The sequence below is a fragment of the Podarcis filfolensis genome, assembly GCF_964270895.1.
Source record: "Podarcis filfolensis genome assembly, chromosome: 2".
In the NCBI taxonomy this organism is placed as follows: domain Eukaryota; kingdom Metazoa; phylum Chordata; class Lepidosauria; order Squamata; family Lacertidae; genus Podarcis; species Podarcis filfolensis.
Window position 1 is genome coordinate 49038257 of NC_139605.1, and position 24348 is coordinate 49062604.

Sequence of the window (24348 nt, forward strand, 5' to 3'; positions counted from 1 at the left end):
ACAGATGGATACACAATTTCTTCTGTCTGAGGACAGCTTAGAAGTAATTGAGTATGATGCCCTAGCATGTCAATCAATGGCTGGTAACACCTTTCAACTTTTCTTTTTCTTTGTTTATTGCACTCTGTCCTAGAACTAATAAGCTTGCACATACTTCTCCAACACCAAATTCAGAGGGTGCCAGGAACAATATGGAATAAACTTTAATACCCATATAAACAGCCTATTAAATTCAGTTTATATTTGTAGAAAAGAATCATTCTACTGATCATCAGAGTGTTACTCAGATAGTCACTTTTATTTTGGCAGTTGCATTACAGCTCTGTACAATATCCAGCTGAGCCTTTTCCTATAATTATCAAGTGCATTAGGCTTCATCTCCTCTAAACATGTAGCCATGAAAAGAAGTGGCAGTCAGTTATTATTTCAGTGGCTTTCAATGAAATGACTGCCTTCAGCTTGCACAATGATTTTGAACAACACTGACTGGGCTGGGATTTGAGCATGCATCTCCCAGGCCAAAAGGAAAATGCTCTTATCTTCCAGACATGAATAAAGCAGGCATTAGTTCGTGGCAACTTCTAATTATTTGTTGATCATGTGGTTTAGGCTCTGGTCCTCAACAAACTCTACTAGAAATAACTAGTAGGGTTTCATTTCTAAGCAATGAACTTATGACCAGGATGTTAGCAGCTATTATCGTGCTTAACCTCACAAATACGTACCAATTATTTGTGGTGAAATTTAACATAAAAGAACTATAGATATTCCTTCCAGTAGTACTCTACTGGTGTCAAGGATTAAAAGAAACAAAGGGCACCAAAGTGAAAAGTATTTCCAATTTTTTAAAAGAAGCCTTAGTTTGAAATTATGATCTCAGCACAGCATGCCTTGTCCTAGACATTATGTAGTGGCATTTTGTTTTAGGATTCAAGCTCCTCTACAGCATCAGGATCAATATAATATTGTTAAAGGTAAGAACACATGAGTTTCACAAGGCACTCTTGAAACTGAGAAGACATTTCATAGAGAACACTGAACACAACCCACATACTCTGTTCTGCATGCTATGGCTCTGTTAAAGAAGTGAAAATAATAAACATAAGAACTGGTGTGTCCAAGGGATATGGATTTGTGCCACTTTGAGGCAACGTTGAATCACAAATACATTTTCATCTTCATGGGAAGAAATTAATGGAAGACAGGAAACTCAAACTAGGACTTGAAATAAGAAAAAACCCAAAGCTATGTGCCTAGCATGTGCCACCCACACCTGTGCTTATTAATTTGCCCACACCTCAGTGGTGTTTGGAACAACCAGGAAGCATATTTGCAGCTTCCAGCTGTGATGAGTCCTGTCATGCAATATGTTCAGGCCTATCTTTTTGAGTTGCCAGCTTTATTAAGTCAGCAACAGGGATTCAGCCTACATACAATTATCACATTCCATCACAATGGCCACCTGGAGACCCCAGAAACTATCTTAAGCTTCCAGTAAGAGGGTCACATTTTATATGTATTTAAGCTTGATTGCTGACAACTAAACTGACCAAAAAAAATTTCAGATGCTGAAGTACTGCCCAAATAATGTCTTATGGTAGAAGACAGAACTGTGTGAATAACGCTATCCACCCTGTGCAGCTGGTCTGCTGCTCTCAGGTCTGGTTTGCCTTTAGTATATGGAATGGGAGAGAGGTGTAATTTTGTCCTTTGCCCCTGGCACCAAAATAACTTGGACCCAGCCCTGCACATAAAATAGAATATACTTTCCAACAACTCTGGCAGACTCCATTGAGAAGATGCTAGGAGGTGGTGGAACAAACCAATGTAATTCCATAATAGGTGTCTCGCAAGCAATGCCTTCCCCATCTCTCCACTGCCCATTTCTCAAAACACCCCCCCACTCCCAGCTCTCATTCCTTTCCCCCTTGCATTTCTTCTGGTAGAGAACTGCAGCCCTGAGTGACACAGTTTCCTAATGTTTCTTATTAGCAGCAAGAAGCCATTGCTTAACAATGGCTCTGCTTGCCCAGAATTCCCTCTCATCTTTCTTCACATTCCAGGAAGGAGCATTTTGGAAAGCAGCTGTTGCATAAATGATAAGAGGGAGAAAACATGAAAACATACCCATCCTTTCTTACTCATTCATCTGCACTCCCACCCTCTCACAAGCAGTGTGGAGAGAAAAGAGGAAGAGGGGAGTGCTGGGGGAGGGGGGAGCATCTGCATCAGTTATCTCGTTCCCATTCTTAATTACCATTGCCTGAAATGGCAGTTTCAAAGAAGCAAAAAAATAAGAAGAAAAGGGGGGATGTGGTTTGGCTGCTTAGGGGCCAGGCAGTCCCTTGAAAGGAGCTAAGCTGGCTCACAAAATGCCACTTACCACCTCTAACTATCAAAAAGGTGGGGAGGTGGAACTGTCAATCATCTGATGTCAGATGACCAACTTTTACCTTTGTGGTAAACACTGTGGGCTCAAACCCCAACAATTGGGCACTGGCAATCAGCTGGTTGTTGGGGCATCAAAGCACTGCACACAAAGCTCACTTGCAAAGAGCAGTACATAGGATTTTGGAGTTGTCAACAATCAGGAGATCAGTGGTGCCTGCAAACCCCTTATTGGTCCAGCCACTAGTTTACTCAACACACGCCTGACGTCGCATGAGATACTATGTGATATCAGGTGCATGACAGGTAGGTGTGGCTTGGTCCAAATGGCTTAACAGGCCAAATGAAGAGGCTTGGAAAACCTAATTAGGCCCCCAGTCTGGAGGTTCCTCAGCACTGCACTCCAGAATCTTGTTCCAGTATGCTGGGTATAATAAGCAATAACAGCTCTAAGGCCAATAGTGAATTTCCCAGTGTGCTGTAATGCATAAAGTGCTGGACTAGGACTTGGGAGACTGGAGTTCAAAACCCCACTTGGTGATCCAGCACACCTGGTGACCTTGGGCCAGTCACTGCCTCTCAACCTAAACTACCTCACAGGGTTGTTGTGTGGATAAAAGGGGGAGAGGGGGAATTGAGCTCCTTAGAGGAAAGGTGGGATATAAATGTAATACAGTATTAATAAAGTCACATAAGTCACTGATAAGAGAGAATAGCAAATGCTCACGTGTGTTGATGGACGTTTATCATACCTACCACAGCCGGCAACTGAATAAATAAAGTGCTGTCACAAAAACTAGTACCGTCGTACCTTGGTTTTCAAACAGCTTAGTTCTCGAAGGTTTTGGCTCCTGAACGCTGCAAACCCGAAAGTGACTGTTCCAGTATGCGAACTATTTTTGGAAGCCAAAACTCCGACGGGGCTTCCGCGGCTTCCAATTGGCTGCAGGAACTTCCTGCAGCCAATTGGAAGCTGCACTTTGGTTTCTGAACATTTTGGAAGTCGAACGGACTTCTGGAATAAATTCCGTTCGACTTTCAAGGTACAAATGTACAGATATGTACAATAAGGAGCTGTGTCATGGCTACATGCAAAACTTATCCCCAGATGTTTGCTGGAAGACTAAGAACTACTGTTAATTCATCACTGAAACTGCTTTCATTTAACCATTTGCACCCACCCTTACTGTGTGTCTCTGCCACCACCCTATTCTAGGGTGTATCAACATTTAAATGCTTTAAAACTTAAGATCTTAAAAGAACCCAGTAAACCAGAGAGATGTCTGCTTTGTGGCTTAAGGAGTTTATATCAATACAGTCTGATCCTCAGCAGGATAAAAATGGGCTTAAAGGCATTTATTTCCATAGACTTAGACTGTGATCCTCTGCATGCTTATCTCGTAGTAAGACCCACTGAGCTCAATAGGACCTGCTTCTTCATGGACATTGTTTAGATTGCACTGTGCATCCCACTTAAATCTGCATATGGCTGGGCTGAGGTAACGCTTAAAGAAAAAGATTATAAATATGATCAGTGTCTTTGGATTTTAAAAAAATCTATTTGATCTATATGATCAGTGTCTATATGAAAATCTATATGATCAGTGTCTTTGGATTTTAAAAAAATCTATATCATGCATGCTTAATATAGAGAGCAGCTAGTTATACTGTAATAGAAAGCAATCAAGTTGTTTCATCCCAAATAACAGTAGCCAAGACTACTGTATATGCTGTCCACGCTATAGACATGAGAGAATACTTGAATGTTGGAATCTCATTTATTTGACCAGTGTTAATAACTCAAAATTAATGAACTACATATCTGCATTATATATTAACTATTTGGGCACAAGAATATCCCTGTTAGCATTCATTCATGAGCCATTCATGAGCCATTTGAATACACACATTCATGCAGAAAACAAAATTGCTTCTCTCCCCCCTGCTCCATCCAAAATAAAGATGTCTCAGGTTAAGTAAGCCCCACTGAATACAGTGGAACTTACATAGTTTATACTGCCACACTTACATAGTTTATACTGTCACACTATAGCAACCAAAGCTAGGAGCCTTTAATATATTTTGTTAGAGAAAAATCTCATTCTCAAATTTCATGGGTTTTTTTAGGCCTGACTCCTAAATTTGCCTACACTTAGGGCTTGATCCTGCCTCATACAGGCAGGATTCCCTCAGAACAATACAAAACTCCCTTTTTGCCTGCCTTGGCTGCACATACATAATATCACACAAGGTAATGACAGAAAACAGGCACACTGCTCTAATGCGCATAGCCTGATGCTACGTGGATGTGAGAATAATTGTATTATGCCCTACGTAGATCCTTACATTTATAGACCCTCCCCACGCCATGTCCTTCCAGTGAGCAACACTAGATTACTTCTCTATTCATTCGAAAGTGCTACTGTCTCAGAAGTACCGGTAATTCTTATATCTGTAGTCAAATACAGGGGGTGGGGGGTGAAATTGCACTAGTTCAATCCACAGTATTCTACTTACATCACCCATTAGCAGCAGACGTAAACTCAACAAAACTGTTTTACAAAACATTTAAAGGACATTCTGAGTTGTTGTTTTTTTAAGGCTTGTAAATTTGATTTTTTTAAAAATGTGTCCAATGGTAAATGAATTTCCAGATTATTAAACAAGACTCTAGAAAGCATGAGTAATGAAACTGGAATGTTGCATTCCAAACAAACATAGAATAGCCTTGCATGTCCCCGAAACCTGTGTTTTAAGGAAACTGTGGTTTTGCATATTTGCAGCAATAAGTTATTAAGGAATAAGTTCCACTTCAAGTAATAACTCCCACTGCAATAAGGCCCACTGAATACATGCACAGGACTTGTGCTTTTATGTACTAGCAGCAGCTAAGGTGGTTGTTTTTCCTTAAAACTACTGTTTGCCATTAGTAATGCTTTGTTTATAGATAAAATGCTAAGATACAGAAAATAGGTTATTTGTTTATTTTTGGAAGTACTAGAAAATGAAAACAAGGCTAGCTACAGCCCTCTACCACAATGGGCCCTCTTTCCATTTGGCCTGTTAGATATTCCAGGAACACCATTGTGTAGATGGCACACATTTTTATTTTTATTTTAAATCAAGAATGGTATTATTTGCTAGAAAGGATAGGAGCAGGTACAGCTTGCCTCTGCAGCAATAGGGCAATAACTACTAGCTATATGAACAGGAGGAACACAAGCAACCATCAGTGACAGAGGTCACTGCTTCATGGGTAAATTGATTAGAACGAGGGAAACTCAACCATGGCATTCAGTGGTGAAGTTGGACCAGCCACATGGTTAGCCTCCCCCCAGATTTTTTTTGTGAGGAGAAAAAGACCTTGCCCACAACCTTCAGTGACAGGGTTGGAGAAGAGTGCAGAACAAAAAAGTAGTAAAACCAATAGTTCATGAACATTAACTTTAAAAGAAATCATATTGTTTCACAATAATAGTTATTTGATTCAGGTTTTGTTATTAACCTAAGTATGAAACTTGTTGATAATTTTATTGTTCTTACAACATTAATATTAAAAAATACTTGATGAATTACCAGCCTCAGTTTTTAAGCTCGTCAAGTGTCCAAGCATAATTGCCCCATCTTTGTTTAATTAAAAACCTGAGTGCTCTTCTCCCATGTACAAAAATGTACCCACAAAACATATTGCCCACACTAAGCAATTTCCAATCACTGCATTTAGACAGCTACTCATGTATCTATAAAGGCTCTTAATCATGTCCCTCTTCTAAACTTTCAGAATTAAAGGGGATAGCACAGAAGAAAGAAAACTCTTGTTAATTAGCAAAATGCACAATTCTAGACTACCACCACCTCACAGGAGTTTTAACTCTCCTGCTCATGAAGACACAACAAGTGTCACATGCATCATGGCACCTAACCTTCAACTTTGTCAATAAAGTGGGATCACTACAAAGTCAGTCACCATATTAGTGCAGCCAAAATAATCACATTTCGGATAGGACTCAGAGGCAGCCTTATCATAAGTCAAGCAAGATGAAGAAAGCCGTTCAAGGCAGTCATTTAGAGATGGAAGGTTTGAGCTTGCTTCAGTTCCACACCAAGAAGCTCCCAATGCAACACCACACATGGCAACAGCAGCACACAGAGGTAGAGAGATGCAGTGCTTCTTTTAAGATGACACTGCATGTTGTGTCACAGACAACAAATGCATTGTTACTATTTATTAATGTATAAATACACAATTCACGAGGATATGGCCCTCAATGAATATTAGTATCAGAAGTAGCATGCCTCTGGGATTTACAAGTGGGAGTGTGCTAGTCCACTCATGTCCAGCTGCTGGATGGCCAGTGGCCACTAGAAGAATAGACTGCACTAGATAGGCCTTTGGTCCCATCTAGCACAGCTCTTTTTATGTTATGTCATGAGAGTATATTAAGTGTCCAAATGACAGGTGGTGGTGTTTTGAGTTTTGTGGTTTCCCTCAATTGTGGAGCAAATGCTAGAGTCAAGGACCCAACCAGATCATATTTGTGCTTAGGATGAAGTCCAGGGCTGAACTGGGCTTACAATGTCACCCTTGTAAAAGAAAGAGGGAGTGAGACTTTCCTTCCTGCACCATCCACAGAGAGATAGATGAGCAGAGCAGGGCTTGGATTACAAGCTGGAGAAGAACTATTGGAGGAAAGAATGTGATTTGCCTAGTTTGGGATTTCTGCTACAGCATGGTTATTTCTGAGTGTCCTCCTTTATTCATGCTAGCGAACATCCACTCATTTAATACATTTTTGGGAATTGTGAACTGCGTCATCAGTACCCTATAGTACCCTTCTTACACCAAACTGACCCCCTTTCTTTTTTTTTTAATTACCCATGGTCATTTTTACCCATGATAATCATTTCCATGATTTACTCATTTAAAATAATTTTATGAATGAACCACGATAATCATTTTTATATCAAACCACAAATTGAAAACCTTGTCCTAGTCATGGTTGAAAAACTGGATCAGCCATGTCCATGGTTAGCAAAAAATGCTAGTGTAGATATAATGCTAAACATGGTTATGTACAAAAACGAAAAGTGACAAATCCTCTTGGAAGACATGGAGACAGAGAAGCACGTGTTAGTGATGTTCTAAGAAGGATATTGACAAGATGGAACATGCACAGAGCAGGGTGACCAAGATTACCAGGGGTCTGGAAACCAAGCCTTATGAAGAAAGGTTGAGGGAACTGGTTATGTTTAGCCTGGAAAAGAGGAGACTGAGGGGAGATATGAGCCATCTTCAAATATCTGAAGGGCTGTCGCATGGAGGATGAAGCAAAAACTTGGATCTAGCAGGAAAATGTGGCAATCAAATTAGAAGAGACATGCATTTTGTTACTATCTATTATTTTACTATTCATGGCCAGCAGGCTTGATTCCCTGCTGCTTCTTCTGTTTAAAAGGCATAATCATAAACCAGATTATGCAGAGTAGCACACTTCCAGAGTGAATTAAATGTTTCAGATACACTTAGAATAGGGATAGTAAATGCAGCCATGCAAGATTCTTACGGTTTTACATGGCCATCACAATTATTTATAACACTATCAATTGCAATATAATCACCACTAAATATGTCCAAGAAGGTACCTTACATAAACAACACCAAAATACATGACTGGGCAGTGTGGTAAACAAATTGCATAGTAATTCAGAGAACTAAAATACCTAAAAGCCAAGTTTCTATTTATGCTAAACTGCCCTCAAATTCCGCTTGCAAAAACTGGTGTTACTTTTATAGCAGCCTGCCAGTAACAACTGCATGAAAAGGACTGTATGTTGACAAGTTCAGCTGCTATACTGATTTAGGGCTTTATTGTTCCACATGAGGATTGTGTCTTTCTCTGAATGGATGCAGCTCAGGGATGAGAGAACCTGTGCCCTCCCCATGTGTTTCTGGACTCCATCTCCCATCATCTCTGACCATTCATCTTGGTGGCTGAGGCTGAAGGTTGGGACCCAACAACAGTTGAGAGCCAGAGGCTCCCCTTTTCTGATACAGCACATTAATACCTGTAAGTGTTTGGAGTGGGATCTCCTCATTTTCCAAAGGAATATTCAATGTATGAAGTTCAGCAAGCAGGCACAAACACAAACACAATTTAGAAAACTTGTAGGTGGATTTAAACAAGTATTCACACGCATACAACAAGACATGAAGGCTGGTGACATCAAACCCATCATGTGCAAATCCCATGAAGATGATCACAGTGCCTGGAGATGCAGTCAGGTCATGAAGTAACCAGAGAAGAAGAAGTAGAAGTAGAAGTAACCAGAGGAGGAACGCATAGAGAAGCAACACCATGATACATCTACATCAGCATAACCAGATGCCTTCATCTGCCCCAGCTGCAACCAGACTTGTCTTTCCTATACTGGTCTCTACAGCCACAGGAGTAGTTGCAAGTAACTGTCAACAACATACATTTTGGCGAACTATAAAACATTTGTGGTGTCAAAATTTATAGAATAAAACTCAAAAATTACTTTTTAATATCACTTTGCTGTCTTCAAATGCCGACATTTAACTTTGATAGGTAAGTAACAAAATAATTATAAAAATAAAAAAATATTTTTCTGAGCTTTTTATATGGATTTAATAAGCAACTTGATTTACAAAAGCTAAATATGCTATGGTTTTCAAGGCTGCCTTGTAATCTTATTTACTTTCCTCTCCACCCAAGTTTATCATTGTCATTTTGGCTGATGGCCACTACAGCAATCATACTTTTGAGAATCTTTTCTGGCATTCAGATTACAGACATCTCCAGGAAATGAACAGGAAATGCTACGCACACATATGTATATGCTAATTCCAAAACTGATAAGGGACATTTTAGAGCCCACAGCATTTCTATTTATTTCTTTATAAATTTATTTATGAGCTGCTCTTCTGGACTCAAAAGGCCCAACAGGTGAACTACATTCTTAAGACAATATCATAGCACCTGCCGGGGTGGTGGTAGTGGGGTATAAAACAACAAGTGCAACTAATTGGATCTGAAAACATCTAGAAGCTATGAAGGGTGGGAAAGAGTTCCACTGAGAGGGTGCCACCACAGAAAAGGTTGCTGCAACTATAATCGTACCACCAAGTGTCAATTCTTGTATGCAATCCAACAACATTAAAAAAATGTTTCTTTGGTAATTATTTTTAATAACAAAGAATACATTTGATTAACCGAAGGCACCTTTGATGAATTGCTTCAGTGTGAATAAGCCCAACTCTGGACATTTTTGTTCCCTTTGTTTATTCATCTGGTCTCGTGTTCACCGCATATCCCACCCTGCTTCCTCATGCCTCTGAATTTTCCCAGCCCTCCAGGGAAATAGTCTTGTTCCTGTCCACAAATGCAGTTGCTGCTACTAAAAATCTATTGGGGTCACATTCTTTTACTTCTTTTATTTATTTAAACCAATATTCTCCAATCTGGTGCCCTCCAGTCTGAAATACAACTACCATCAGATCCAGCCAGTGCACTTGCTGGCTAGGGTTGATGAAAGTTGTGGTCCAAAACATCTGGAGAGCACCAGGTTGGCAAAGGCTGGTTTTGAACACTTCAAGGTGGATTCATTTCCTGCTTTTTGCACTGACTCCAATGTAGAGCATCCAATCATCCACAAGCCCAAGAGTCAGGAATGCACTACTTTGCCTTCGTAATATGTAATTATATAAAGGGACTACTTGACAAGTACAACGTGCCATTTCACCTGCCTTCCTGAAAGCTACAGTACTTCATAGGCTCAAGTTACCAGATCAAGGGAACAGACAAAATTAAGGACATTTTCGTATTTAATGAATAACAGCAGGCTGAAACCCTTCACTGATTCACATCTCAAAATCTGAAAGCCATTTGACTACTCAGGAACAAAGAAAGTTTAGTATTCTACACACCAAGTGTACACTATCTGATTTCCTATTATATACTGCATTCTTAAACATATACCGTATTTTTTGCTCTATAACACGCACCCGACCATAACACGCACGTAGTTTTTAGAGGAGGAAAATCCGTAGGCATGCCACCCGTAGGCATTCCCTCCATAACACGCACAGACATTTCCCCTTACTTTTTAGGAGGAAAAAAGTGAGTGTTATGGTGCAAAAAATACGGTAATTTTGACCTGATTACAATAAACATTTGAGTTTTTAAAACTGTTTTTACTGATAATTTTATTGTTTTACTTTTTTAAAAAAAATAAAGTACTGCTTTGAGGGTGGGTGGGTGTGGCTAATACATTCTAATACATTCTAATTAATGTAAGCTTAAAGTACAACCCCCCAAGACACCCAAATACCAAGAATGTAGACCTTTATTTCCTACATTTTAAGATATGATCAAAACGTATCCCCATCCCAGCATTTTTACCCTCAGAGGCAGCAACAGGCCCAGGTAACCCACTCAGCTTCACGGCTGAGCAGGGATTTCAACCTGGGCCTCCTCAATCCTACTCTTGACATTCCATCCATTATACCACATAGGTTCTCATGCATTCTCTTCACTCAGAACCCTATGTTCTTTGGCATGTGCTTTGATAATTTAAGTAACACTAAAGATGTGATTATCATGCTCAATTTGTGCAGCGAATACAGAAAAATCCTACGCATGTTCAGTCAGATGTAAGTCTCACTGGATTCAACGGATGAAACTCCCAGAAAAGTGTACATAGCACTGTAGCCAAAGAGTAAATGAATTACATTGTTTAACATGCTGCTTCACCCTCCCATTAACCTAATGGCACAGCATTTTCACAATCTGCATTAAATCAAACTTAAAGATAAGCAAGTTGCAGCAATCCATAGTGCGTATTCCCGGATCTTTAGGACTAAAGTTATTAACTCATCCATGTATGCTCCCCAGACACAGCTAGCTACACTTCCTGGAACTAATTATTTTATGGCTTAAGCCTAGACTAACCCATCTGTTCAGATCATTCAGCCATTTCATTTAGAAATTTAATGGTTAGCATGTTAGGAAGAAGTAGCATATTGCTCAATTTTCTGATTTTTCTCTAGTGCAAAAATGTCATATTCGGGTATAGAAAGTCTAAAGATCAGGCAAATAAATAAATAAATGCTGTTGGCATATTTTGCAGGCAGTCAGCCTGCTGCATGGGTGTCACAACTGGAAATTTGTTACAGCAAGCCTTTGTGCCTAGCTACATATTATTATTAAGGTAAAGGTAAAGGACCCATGGACGGTTAAGTCCAGTCAAAGACAACTATGGGGTGTGGCACTCATCTCACTTCAGGCCGAGGGAGCCGGCATGTGTCCACAGACAGCTTTCCATGTCATGTAGCCAGCATGACTAAACCACTACTGGCGCACGGAGGACTGTGACGAGTGCCAGAGCACACAGAAATGCCGTTTACTTTCCCGCCACAGCAGTACCTATTTATCTACTTGCACTGGTTTGCTTTCAAACTGCTAGGTTGTCAGAAGCTGGGACAGAGCAATGGGAGCGCACCTCGTCCCACGGATTCAAACCGCCGGTCTTCTGATTGGCAAGCCCAAGAGGCTCAGTGGTTTAGACCACAGCACCACCCGCATCCCTCTATATTATTATTAATATGCCCTTAAGTGTCCATGTTACACAAACTGAGAATTCATTTGCTGTACATTTATCAAAACGTTTGGCCACTACTCCTGTACCTGTTTAAAACATCTGATAAATTTCTCAGCAATGCTGGTATAGCACTATAGAAACACTTAACATGGTTTGCATTCACAGGACCATGAAGTTGTTGGAAGATACCAAATGAACATCCAGTCCATTTCTATCATCCCACCCACTGCTCAAGAGAACAGGTGCACAACAGAAACAAACTGTGATGGCAAACACCTTGAGATGACTAAATGCAAGCAAACCTAGCCGTACGCTGCATGGGAAGGCAAACACATTCCAAACTAAGCAAACGCCTATAGATACTAACCAAGCTTGGGGGGAAAACCCTTTCTAATCCTCAACCCCAAACTACTCAGCATGCTGTTTCTAGCTGTGGGGTAGAGAAAATGGGGTGGAAACCATCAGGACTCCAGTGAAGCACAACTGAGGCAATCGAAATAGCAATCATAATACACACTTCATAAATGCAATGAATATTGTTAATACAGATGACAGCCACTGTGTTCCATATTGTTAATACAGATGACAGCCACTGTGTTCCACGCAGGCACCCACTGGTGTAGTAAGTCTAAAGATCAGGCAAACAGACAAATGCTGAATGCTTCTATCAGATAGTGGTGTCATGTGAGGCTGCCTTTCAGTTTTAATATCTGTCAATAACTGCCAGCTGAAGAACACTGTCGCTGTGTTTTCCCTGTCCTGACTCCTGAGTCGCTTCTGCCAAGGTAACCAAATTCCTACAAACGCCAAGCTGCAGAGGCCAGATTTCAGACAGTGCCATTCTGGCACACCAAAGGACAGCAGCTTTTGCAAGTGATTTTGATGAGTTGGGAGTGTCCGTGTGTGTGTTTTTCTAGTTAAACAAAGTTTGTCTTTAAGTTTGTTGTGTTTAAAAAAAAAAAAACTCCGTAAAGGTGCTAGAGACCATTCAGAAAAGAAATCTGAGGAGGGGCTGGTAACTTGCACCATACAAGTATATGCAGTGAGCTAGAGAGAAAAGTCCGAGCCCATCAGCCCCACCCCCTCCCCTGACTAAGTCAACCATTCGATTTGCAAGAATTTGGCGGAGCACTTAAAAGAAAACATGGAGGCTCTTAAAACGAGGAAGTCCCGGTGGAGACAAACCTCCGCGGGATGTTAGAACTCAGTCGCCCTGTGTTCTCGCCCCGGTTGTGCAACGCGCCCCCTCCGCCATGGGCAGGATCCGCTCGAGGGCGCGCGCGCCTTGCCCCGTGCCGGGCTGCCCCCGATTGCGAAGCGAGAAGCAGGAAAGAGAGAGAGAAAGGGCAACTCCGAGCGCCTGTCGCGAAAGTGTGCCACCCAGCACACCCAGACGAGAGGCAGGCGGGCGCCCAACTCACCCAGCCCAGGCAGCGACTCGAGCGCCGGAGGGTCCCGCTCCTCTGACGAGAAGTGCTCAGCCCATTAGCACAACCCCTCAGCGCCGGAAAGTGGGGTGGGCGAGAGATAAAATTTCTCTCACACACAAACGCACTCGCTCACTTCGAAAGGGGATGGGGAGGCGCTGCCCGCGCCGCTTCCTCATTCACCGAGGAGGCAGGCGGAGCAGGAACTACCTTGCCCTCCTCCTTACTCCCCCCCCCCCTCACCGGCCCCTGCGAAAGTGGCGGCCCCGCCGCAGCAGGTATGAGGCGGCCCGCGCGCGCCAAAGAGTCACTCACCCGTTTCGCGCGAAGGACCCTCGCGAGGAAGCGCAGGACTTGCTCGGCGCTCCGAGGCCGAGAGCGCTGCCCCGAAAAGAGAGAGGCAGTCAAGCGGCGCTGCCTCCGCCTCGGGACCGCCCTCCCCTCGCTCGCTCGCTCGCCCCGCCCTCCGCCCGCGCGCGCTCCGCCTCAACTTTTGCCGGACGCGCTCACCTGCTGCTCTTGCGGCCGGGCAGGGGAAGAAAGCGGGGCGGGGGCGCGCGCTGAGGGGCGGGAATCCCCTGCTTCGCGCGGGCCACATCGAACCGAACCGGCGCTTGGAGGCTTCAGCGTCTCCTTTCGCTTTTCCGTCCTCCTCCTGCTTCTTCTGCCGCTCGCCCGGTCTCTCCCGTCGCCGTCGAGGAACTTTCCCGGGACGAATGGAGCTCTTTCGCGGCTTCGGGCCTCTCGCGGTTGGCCTGTGCTTGGCCGGCCTTCCTTGCCCGGGGGTGTGTGGCGCTCACGGCTCCGCGCGCCTTTACCTGACCCGGCAGCTCCCTCGACTTCTCGCTTTGTTTTAAAGTCGGCCGGCCTCCACCTTCCTTCTCTCAGCCCCGGGAGGAAGCGGCGTCTCGCCTCGTGGGGCTGTCGCGGCCGGGCGGTTTCCCCGTGGAAACGCTGCGGGCGCGGGCTCTGGAAGCCACGCGGGACAGACCTCGCAGTCGCTCGGTGCTCAAAGAGGTCATGGCCGAGCGGGGAAAAGTGTCTCGTTTGATTAAAGCTGGGTGGCAGAGGCTGGCCCGGGGAAGGAGGTGGTCTCCGCTTCCTTTACCATACCCTCTGCATCAGTATTTCTCAGGTTTGCTTAAAAATAAATTAATTAATAACATCAGTATGTTTGCGGCTCTGGAACCGCTGCCTTTGGTGCAGTAATGCTGTTTTAATATCGCGTTTCCTGGTTACCTACCGATATTTTAGACCGTATGGCATTGGAATTGATACTATTTTACGTATGTGTTGTCCTCTGTCTGTCTGGGGGGGGGGGGGTGTTAGTTGCTATTTGTGCAATTGTTTGAACTGTTTCTATGCCCATGATTTTATTTCTAAAAAGTATATGACACCCTTGCGTAAAATTTTCAAGTGGTATTTTGTTGTTGTTTAGTCGTGTCCGACTCTTCGTGACCCCATGGACCAGAGCACGCCAGGCACTTCTGTCTTTCACTGCCTCCTGCAGTTTGGTCAAACTCATGCTGGTAACTGTCCAACCATCTCGTCCTCTGTCGTCCCCTTCTCCTTTCCCAACATCAGGGTCTTTTCCAGGGAGTCTTCTCTTCTCATGAGGTGGCCAAAGTACTGGAGGCTCAGCTTCAGGATCTGTCCTTCCAGTGAGCACTCAGGGCTGATTTCCTTAAGAATGGATAGGTTTGATCTTCTTGCAGAACGATTTATGCAGCATGTACAGAGACGAAGCTTAGAAGCAAGACTTTCCCAACATGCCACAGTCATGTGCAGAAGCAGAGCTTTCCTACACCATGGGACTCTCAAGAGCCTCCTCCAGCACCATAATTCAAAAGTATCAATTCTTTGGGGATCAGCCTTCTTTATGGTCCAGTTCTCACTTCCATACATCTCCACTGGGAAAACCATAGCTTTAACTATACAGACCTTTGTAAATCACTTTGATATGCCTTGTGGGAAGTCATTCATAAATATAATTAAACAAAGAGTAAAATGTATTTATTGACAATGCAGTATTTAGTAAAATTGTTTATTAAATTGTTGCTGTTATTGTTTATTTATTAATTGTCTCTCTCCCTAAGGGCAGTGGGTTCTAAAAATGTGCACCTCTGGTGTCAAAAGCCAGGGTGAAGAGGTGTGTCTTCAGAATTCACCAAAAGCTGTATAATGGAGGTGCCAGATTCCTCTTGGTGGGGAGGGAGTTCAACAAGGTGGGGGCTGCCACATAGAATCCCCTCTCCTGTGTTGCCACCCCTAACATATTGTATTGTTAATGTTGTAATGTAAGCTGACTTATGTGGTGCATTTGCCCTGGAAAGGTGAGGGCAGAGCCAACCGTGGATGGAGTCTGCAGCTGATTGTGAGAGTGCAGAGCTGAATTGAAAAATGAAGACCTAGGTCTGATAGAAGTTTGCATTTTTCCTTTTTCCTTTTTTTTTTTTTTGCTCTGCAACATTTGGCTTGGCTGGCTTGCATGACTCATCTGGTACCTATAAAGGCCTTTCTACACTGCTCTCTGCAGTTTATCATTTTCTCTTCTCGTGGAATCTAGGAGGCTGGCCCCAGGCTAATTGCTGCCTGAGGCAAAGGACAAGATGGTGTCCTTCCCGTTCCATGTAGAAAAACTGAATATTACTTCAACACTAGGGATGGGATAGTGTCCTCTGCTACTCCTGAGGGCCTAAGGCTAGCTTAGTAGAGGAAAGGGTACACATAGTTCTGTTTTACATTAACATTGGAGAAATGTATGTTTTCTATTTTTGTATAAAATGCAGAGCAGTCCCACATTAAACTAGTCTCCTTTGAGAGGAAGGGTGGGATATACATTTAAAAAATAAATAACGATAAATGATAAACTTTCTTCCTTAACAAGTGACACTTCCTGTTGCCTAACTCACTTAGCCCTATTTCAAAATTGATAGTCACATACACTTACAAAATCTTACACAGAAAGCAGAAAAGAAAAAAAAGGGGGGTGGAGGAAGAGGAAGAAGGAAACAAGGAAAGTTAGCTGTGAGTCTATATAAAAACAGACCACAGTTCAAATAATTCCAAGAATGCAAGCCATATGTTGTTGAATTTATTACTGGCATTCCATCTGCTAATTATTGCTTGTTCCTTTACTGCCAGTTCTAGCAGAACCCCTGTCCTACTGCCAGTTTGTAAAGGATTATTTGCTTTTTGGACACTTGTAGCTCTTAGGAAAACACAAATGTTAATTCATTGTAATATTCCACCTGACTGTTTTATACCCAAGAGTCATATTGGAAGCAGCAAAGCAGCAATGATCTTTTTTTGATATAGTTACAAGCTCGATGGATCAAAGGACATAGTACTGTGGACATAGTACATCTTGATTTCAGTAAGGCTTTTGACATAACCCCCCATGATACTCTTGTGCAGAACCTGGAAAATGTGGGCTGGATGTGGTAACTGTTAGATGGATTTGTAGCAGGTTGACTGACCAAATGCAAACAGTGCTCACTAATGGTTGCTCATCATTCTGGAAAAAAGTGACAAGTGGAGTGCATTGATGCTGTTTAACCAGGAACACAATAAGCGTATTTTGCCTCTGGGACATCCTTGTACTCAGCAGCAAGAGTCAAACATTCAACTGTCCAGCTCAAGTAGGTTGTATGCCAATCTACCAGCATGTATCGGCCCAAGGTTAGACCCATTGAAATAACTGGACTTAATTCAAAGTTAGCATGCATAGGATTCTGCTGTTAGGCCTTAAAATACTGGCAGTTATGTCATTCAAAGTCTCACTTCCTCTTTCCTGACAGAGGGAGGGAGAGAGATGTGGGTGGGTGTCTGTCTGTCTGGTGGTAGATATTTTCAGAACCAAGTAAGCAACAAAATTGGAAAACATTGTTCTTTTGACCTAACCTGTCTTTTATATTCATCCATTTTACATTTCTTAAAAATACTGCAAATTGCAATATTTAGTCTACATTCAGCCCTTTCAAACTATGCAGAACTGGTGTGTCTGTGTCCGTTATCTTTCATTTTTTTTCCAAAACTGCTTTTTCAATAGTAGTGTTGAGTGAAACAGGAAGTGTGCCTCTTTAATCGTTTCTATAGTAAAAATAACATTGATAATGTGCTTTGTGGAGCCTACTGAAATGTCAAAAGCATGGTGTCCAAGAGCCCTTGCTTCAGAAATCACATTGCGATGTATTCTGCTTATTTTCGCCTTTACCCTTTCAAAACAGCAGGTTCAAGCTGACGTTTGAACTTCAAACAGAGGATTATGTCATAAACCGGAGAGATGGAGTGGTGTAGTGCAGGGGTCGGCAAAGTTTTTGTGGCTTGGGCCAGTTCACAGTCCCTCAGATGGTGCGGTGGGCCGGAGTGCAAACACTATTTCGTGCGCTCCTTCTGGCACGGAGGAGGCGTGTGCGGCTTCCCATTGGCTGCAGGAGCTTCCTGCAGCCAATGGGAAGCCGGCCAGCGTCGCAGAAGGCAGTCCCCGCTCTGCTCCATGCTGGTTTAGCGAGGCACACGGGAGCCGACCGAGTGGGCAGTGGGGGTCCATGGGCCAGTTAAACGACCCCCATAGGCTGCTTGTGGCCCATGGGCCTTAGGCTGCCGACCCCTGGTGTAGTGGTTAATGCTGGATTAGGATGACCCAGGTTCAGATCCCCACTCAGCCATGAAGCTCACTGACCTTGGGCCAACCACTATCTCTCAGCTTAACTAGCTCCATGGGGTAGCTTGGAAGATAAAATGTATGCGTATGTGGTGGGGCAGAAAACAATGTAGGCCACTCTGAATTTGGAGGGAGGGTGGGTTAAAAATGTAATAAATTATAACTAAACAATCTTATGTTACAAATGATATTTGTGATTCAAACAAAATGATTTAAGTTCACATGGCAGCCTAATGGTTATACTCGTTTTCAAAGGAAAATTAATATACCATAGAAAAGTATCTTGAAGACTGAGATATTGGAATACAAAAACAAGGTTGCACGCACATCATATATTTAAAGCACATTTCAAGTACACACCCACCCCTAAATTATCCCTCACAGAGCTATAATGCCCAGCACATTTACCAGGCTACAGTTCCTATGATTCTTCGGAGGGGATGTGCTTTAAATGTATGGTGTATACACAGCCTAATTTTGTATTACAGGATCTCAGGAACTCTGACAAAATATAACGTTTATTAAACTGGAAACCATCCATGTGCTCCCCCTTGCCCCTTCCTTTCATCCTGATTTTAGTATGGTTTCTTTTAAACCACAGTTCTCTGTTACATCATATCTTCTTACTTGATATCTTCACCAAAAATGCCCACTCAGAGCTAGGAAACAGAGAGGGAAGGTGCCCTTTTGCCTAAGTAATGTTTGTGACAAATAAATAAATATATTTTTAAACAGACCTTTTTATTATAGTGATGAAATAATATATTGATTTGCCTCTATGCCATCTTCTCCTGAAACATGCAGGCAATTTTTGTAAGGAACCACGGGCATAGCCAAGGAGGGCAGAAGGGGCAGCTGCCCCTCCCCAATCAAGTAAGTAAATAAAAATGACTAACTAACCAATCACATGGCAGATAGCTCGGTTCTGCCCCCTCGCCCAAACATAAATCCTGACTATGCCTGTATAAGGAACCTTGAGCACTACAAGGCAGCAAAGTATATAAAAATATTCTGAATGAGCAAACAAGCATAGTACAGAGGTTAATTGCAGCATGGTATCCACAAACCATTTCTTATCCTGATACAATCTATATTTTCTTTGTAAAATTTCAGAAGGCGAGTTGGTGGTTACAGTATCACTTGTCAGTTCAGATAACTGAAAATCCAGCACCTGGGTAAATAATTAGGAGAATAATTATGTGTTAGTCTTAGGTATATTAAGCTATACTGAAGAATTATGTTTTTCCTACAGTTAAAAAAAAGGTTAAGACCAAGTACTGGCTAATAAATGTGTGTCCACAGTATATTACTGAACCTCATTTATTAGCATGGATATAAATCTCAATTATTTAATTTTTTTTAAATAATCTTTATTAAAGTTTCAAAGATATTACAAAATAGAAAAAAGGAAAAGAAAAAACAAAAAGAAACAAAAAACATACAAAATACAGAACAATAAAAAACAATTAAAAAACAAATCAGTCTTTCGATTTCTTATCTTTCATTTGCTTATTTCCTTGACCTCCTCATACCTCCCTTTTTTGTATTCTAGTTCAATAGTTGTTTCAGCAAATCCTTACCTTTTTACTTTTATCTTAATATTTTATCTTAATATATTATGGCCTTACATTTTCAACTGTTATCAATCCATTTTTACATACTCCTTTATGACATTATTACTAAAACCACATAACTTCATTCCAGCATCCCTCTAGCATTCCTTAATTTTACAGTGTTTCTGTAAGTAGTCTTTAAATTTCTTCCAATCTTCTTCTACCGACTCTTCTCCCTGGTCTTGGATTCTGCCAGTCATTTCTGCCAGTTCCATGTAGTCCATCACTTTCATCTGCCATTCTTCCCGGGTGGGTAGATCTTGTGTCTTCCAATACTTTGTGATGAGTATTCTTGCTGCTGTTGTTGCATACATAAAGAAAGTTCTATCCTTCTTTAACACCAATTGGCCGACCATGCCCAGGAGAAAGGCCTCTGGTTTCTTCAGAAAGGTATATTTAAATACCTTTTTCATTTCATTATAGATCATCTCCCAGAAAGCCTTAATCCTTGGGCATGTCCACCAAAGGTGAAAGAATGTACCTTCATTTTCTTTACATTTCCAACACTTATTATTGGGCAAATGGTGTATTTTTGCAAGCTTGACTGGTGTCATGTACCACCTGTAAATCATTTTCATAATATTCTCTCTTAAGGCATTACATGCCGTAAATTTCATACCTGTGGTCCATAACTTTTCCCAGTCAGCAAACATAATGTTATGTCCAACATCTTGTGCTCATTTTATCATAGCAGATTTCACTATTTCATCCTGAGTATTCCATTCCAACAGCAAGTTATACATTCTTGATAGTATCTTAGTTTTGGGATCTAACAGTTCTGTTTCCAATTTTGATTTTTCCACCTGGAAGCCAACTTTCTTATCTAGATTGTAAGCCTCCCTTATTTGATAATAATGAAGCCAATCTCGCACTTTATCTTTTAGTCTCTCATAGCTCTGCAATTTCAATTTATCTCCTTGTTCCAAAATCTCCCAATATTTCGGCCATTTGGCCTCCATATTGAGCTTTTTCTGAGCCTTCGCTTCCATCGGTGACAACCACCTTGGGGTTTTACTTTCAAGTAGATCTTTATATCTTATCCAGACATTAAACAACGCTTTCCTAACAATATGATTTTTAAATGCTTTTTGTGCTTTGACCTTATCATACCACAAATATGCATGCCAGCCAAATACGTTATTAAAACCTTCTAGATCCAAAATGTCTGTGTTCTCAAGAAATAAATAAATAAATCTCAATTATTTAAGACCCTCAGAATCAAAATACCTATGTCTGGCAACTGAACATGTTCTGCGTACATATACAACTGTGAATAGTTATTTATGCAGGAATTTTGTACCTCTACCTCAACCAAGGCCTCAGGTTAGTTGACCAGGAACTTTTTAACTTTTAGTAGCAAGTGAAATTTGACACTAATGGAAAGTGTACATTTTATGATTCCAAAGTTGAACCATTTTTTTCTGCAGCCCACAAGGTCAATCCCTCCAGCTGAATTTAGCAAATTTGTCTTCACTCCGGAGGACAGCAATCAGCCATTGTGATTGTGATACCTGCAGGGATCCCAATTTCAGTGTGATCCCAGAACTTGGGATTGTGATCCCTGCAGTGCCTGTGGGAGAAGTTTAAACTTTAGAGGATGTAGGTTTCTGGCAGGAGTCAAAACTAATTTAGGTGGCTGGATAGTTTTTTTCTGTAAAACACTTCAAACCACTTCAGCAAACTACAGAATAAACATACTGAACCAACCTGTTGCCAGAGAAGTCCAGGACCCAGCTATTCAGCTGCAAATAAAACATTTTAAATGTGTTGTAAAGGGCAATATACAAATGTGACAATAGATGGCGATACTGAGCTATGCAAAATTCAATGTATTTCTCGAAACGTTTTTTAAAAAAAGCATTTTCACAGCATTTTTTAATATGTGTGTAGATTCCACTTCTCTCTATGGCTGAATTGATCTATCCAGCAATTGTACCCACCCCTCTAATAGTTCCCTAAGCATTGGGAAGAAGAAGGAAAATGTATTGCTTTTGTTTAGTAGGTGCAGTATACTTACTCTCCTTTTACAGTCTGGAAAGCACAGCTTCAGAATGTGACTGCAGCTGTAGTGAGTTAGGGAGAAGGATGGCAATATTCTTTTCATGACTGGAGGAGGAACTGGGAAGTGTTCCAGATGCAAATTAAGGGCTATAAGGGCAGCTTGGTCCTCCAGAGCATCAGAGGAAAGGGCACAGATCTGGGCTGTTGTCCATGCCGACTTGATTGTTAAGCTGGGTCACTCAGGCTGGGTCACTCAATTTTCAGACAAATTCTGATCCACTGTATAAATGGTTTGTTTATCCTAATAAAAAAACCTGCTTGCCAAAACACACCCATGTGAATTTCCATTCCTACTACCATTTCTGAAAATCCACTTCTTCTATCTGGGAGGTGGGTTTAAAGACTTACACCATTGCCACTTTCTCATATCATGCTAATGAATATTAAAATAACATAACTTCCAGTATTTTGGTTTCTCAATTTATGGAGCTTCCTTCTCCTTTCAAGTATAAGATATCTCTCATGCATCTTACAGAGCAAGCCTATGCATGTCTACTCAGAAGTAAGTCCTATTGAACTCAGTAGAACTTACTGCCTGGTAATGGTTGTAAGGTTACAGTTACAGTCAATTTCAAAGTTAAGGAGTAGAATGAAACAAGGCTAGTTTTATGCATATTGACAGAATTGTTTAAAAATGCACTTCTACTAGGCAGATTATAGTTAAACATGTTGAATAGTAGCAGGGTGTTCCTGGCATTACCTAGGAATTCTTAAAAACAAAAAAATACTGGATTTTTTTTTTAAAAAGGATAGTGTAATTTGTTAATTTTGATCCTTCACACCAAAAATAAAGTCATGTCTTGGTCCACTGTTTTGATTCAAAATGGTACTCAGCACCCAAGCCTCAGTAAAGACCACTGTCCCCACTTTGGGAACCCGGATGCTGAGTTTGGCAGCGATATCTCAAGAGGCAGCCAAATCGATGTCAAAAAACAGGTGAAGTCATGCCAAAGTGACATTTTGGTCTGCCATTTTGATTCAAAATGGTGGTCAGCATCCAAATGTCAATAAAGCGTGTTGCCCCCACCTCAGGAACCAATGTGCTAAGTTTGGCAATGATAACTACAGAGGAGGCCAAATCCTATAGAGAGCAAATGAACAAACCATTTCCTTATAAATATATAGTAGACGTAATGTAATGCATTTGGCTTCATTATTCTGCGAGACTCCTGGAGTATGTATTTCTTGAAAATAGAAAAGAAAAAACTGAATTAACTAGCTGTAAATCCACTCATAACGGCAAAACTTTTATCATTTCTTCCACAGAAATCAGATAAGGTTATTTCAATAACAGAGTGGAAAATTAACAACTTACGTCCTATTCAGTCAGAAGCCAGCAAAGAAGCTGCATTATGTGAACTTCTATAAGCAATTGTAGGCTTTTATAAAAATCTTTTATTCAGAATTACCAAATCAGAAATAAGTATTAATAATAATAAATTAATAATAAAACCTTCTCATTAAAATGCTTCAATCATAAAACGATTCAAAATTCAGTTATATTTTAAAGCAGCTAAACTCTCGAATATTTGTACTGAAAAATGAAGACATAAATTCTGGAATTGTAAAGTCCTTTGTTCATTTCAGCTTCATTGCCCACTGTGCTATTTTTCTCAACTGAAGCTGCATCTCTAGAATTCCATCTGCTCTTCCTCGAACATAAGTGTGTATACTGTATATACATTTACTTCCAAATCACACTAGTGCTGGAGAAAAATCTGTTGCTTTTATATAGGTTAGTAGGTAGGTAGATGACAGATAGATAAAACAACTCTCCCTCAGTTCTGCAGATACACCTCCACACTTGACAGAATGGATATGTATCCTTCATGTGCACCTGTGTATACACATGTAGTAATTTTCATGCGTAAAATAGGATTATGTGGTGGTATGTCACACAAGAAAGTGAAGCGGAAGAGGGACAAGTATCTAGATTTCTGATTATTTCCTATATACATAAGCTTACAAAAAGTTTTAGGAATATTGAATTTTTTTAAAAAATCAGTCAAAGCGCTTTCCTGGGCTTTCATTCGTCAGCTAAAATCACTTGAAAAAATTAACCGGAACTGCCTATCTTCAACGTACTTGCTTCTTGTTGTGGTTGGTTGTGACACACCTGTTCAGCACATGGGATGGATGAACGATATGCAGGGCAAAATATTCCTGACAATTATTATTTAGCCTGATATTTAACTTCTTAGTAAAATATACATGGTTTCTAAATGTACCCAGTGAATCTTATATATACTTTCTTACCCAAAGTGTTGCAGACTAGTGTATTGCTCGATAAAGGTTGCTCCTGTACAATAAACTTCTTAATAAGAAGAATATTTATTATTAATTATCATCAAACCATTTTTACAATAGTTTTAGTTACAGTCAGCTACATGAATTCCCTGGATAGACAGAGCAACTCTATACCTCCTTGCTACTTCAAGATGGAAACCTAGACGTAACATACTCGGCAGCCAGATTTTGTGCTGCTATGATGGACATTCGCCAAAGAATGCTTTGGGTCATGCACCAGACTTAAACTGAAGGCTCATATGCAAGACCTGTGCCCTCTCTTGCA

At 41.2% G+C, this 24348-nt stretch overlaps 1 protein-coding gene across 4 annotated transcripts in view; it reads right to left on the reverse strand.

Moving 5' to 3' along the window:
- Positions 1-13888, reverse strand: part of PRKCD (protein kinase C delta) — a 54200-nt gene extending 40312 nt beyond the window's left edge. For 2 of the 4 annotated variants that reach the window (XM_083603359.1, XM_083603357.1), the window contains exon 1: positions 13752-13888. The gene's annotated coding sequence lies outside the window, so the exon portion shown is untranslated. Of the gene's footprint in view, positions 1-13430; positions 13624-13751 lie in introns of those variants that run through there. The other 2 variants (XM_083603360.1, XM_083603358.1) reach the window with 2 other exon arrangements.
- Positions 13889-24348: the final 10460 nt, after the last annotated feature.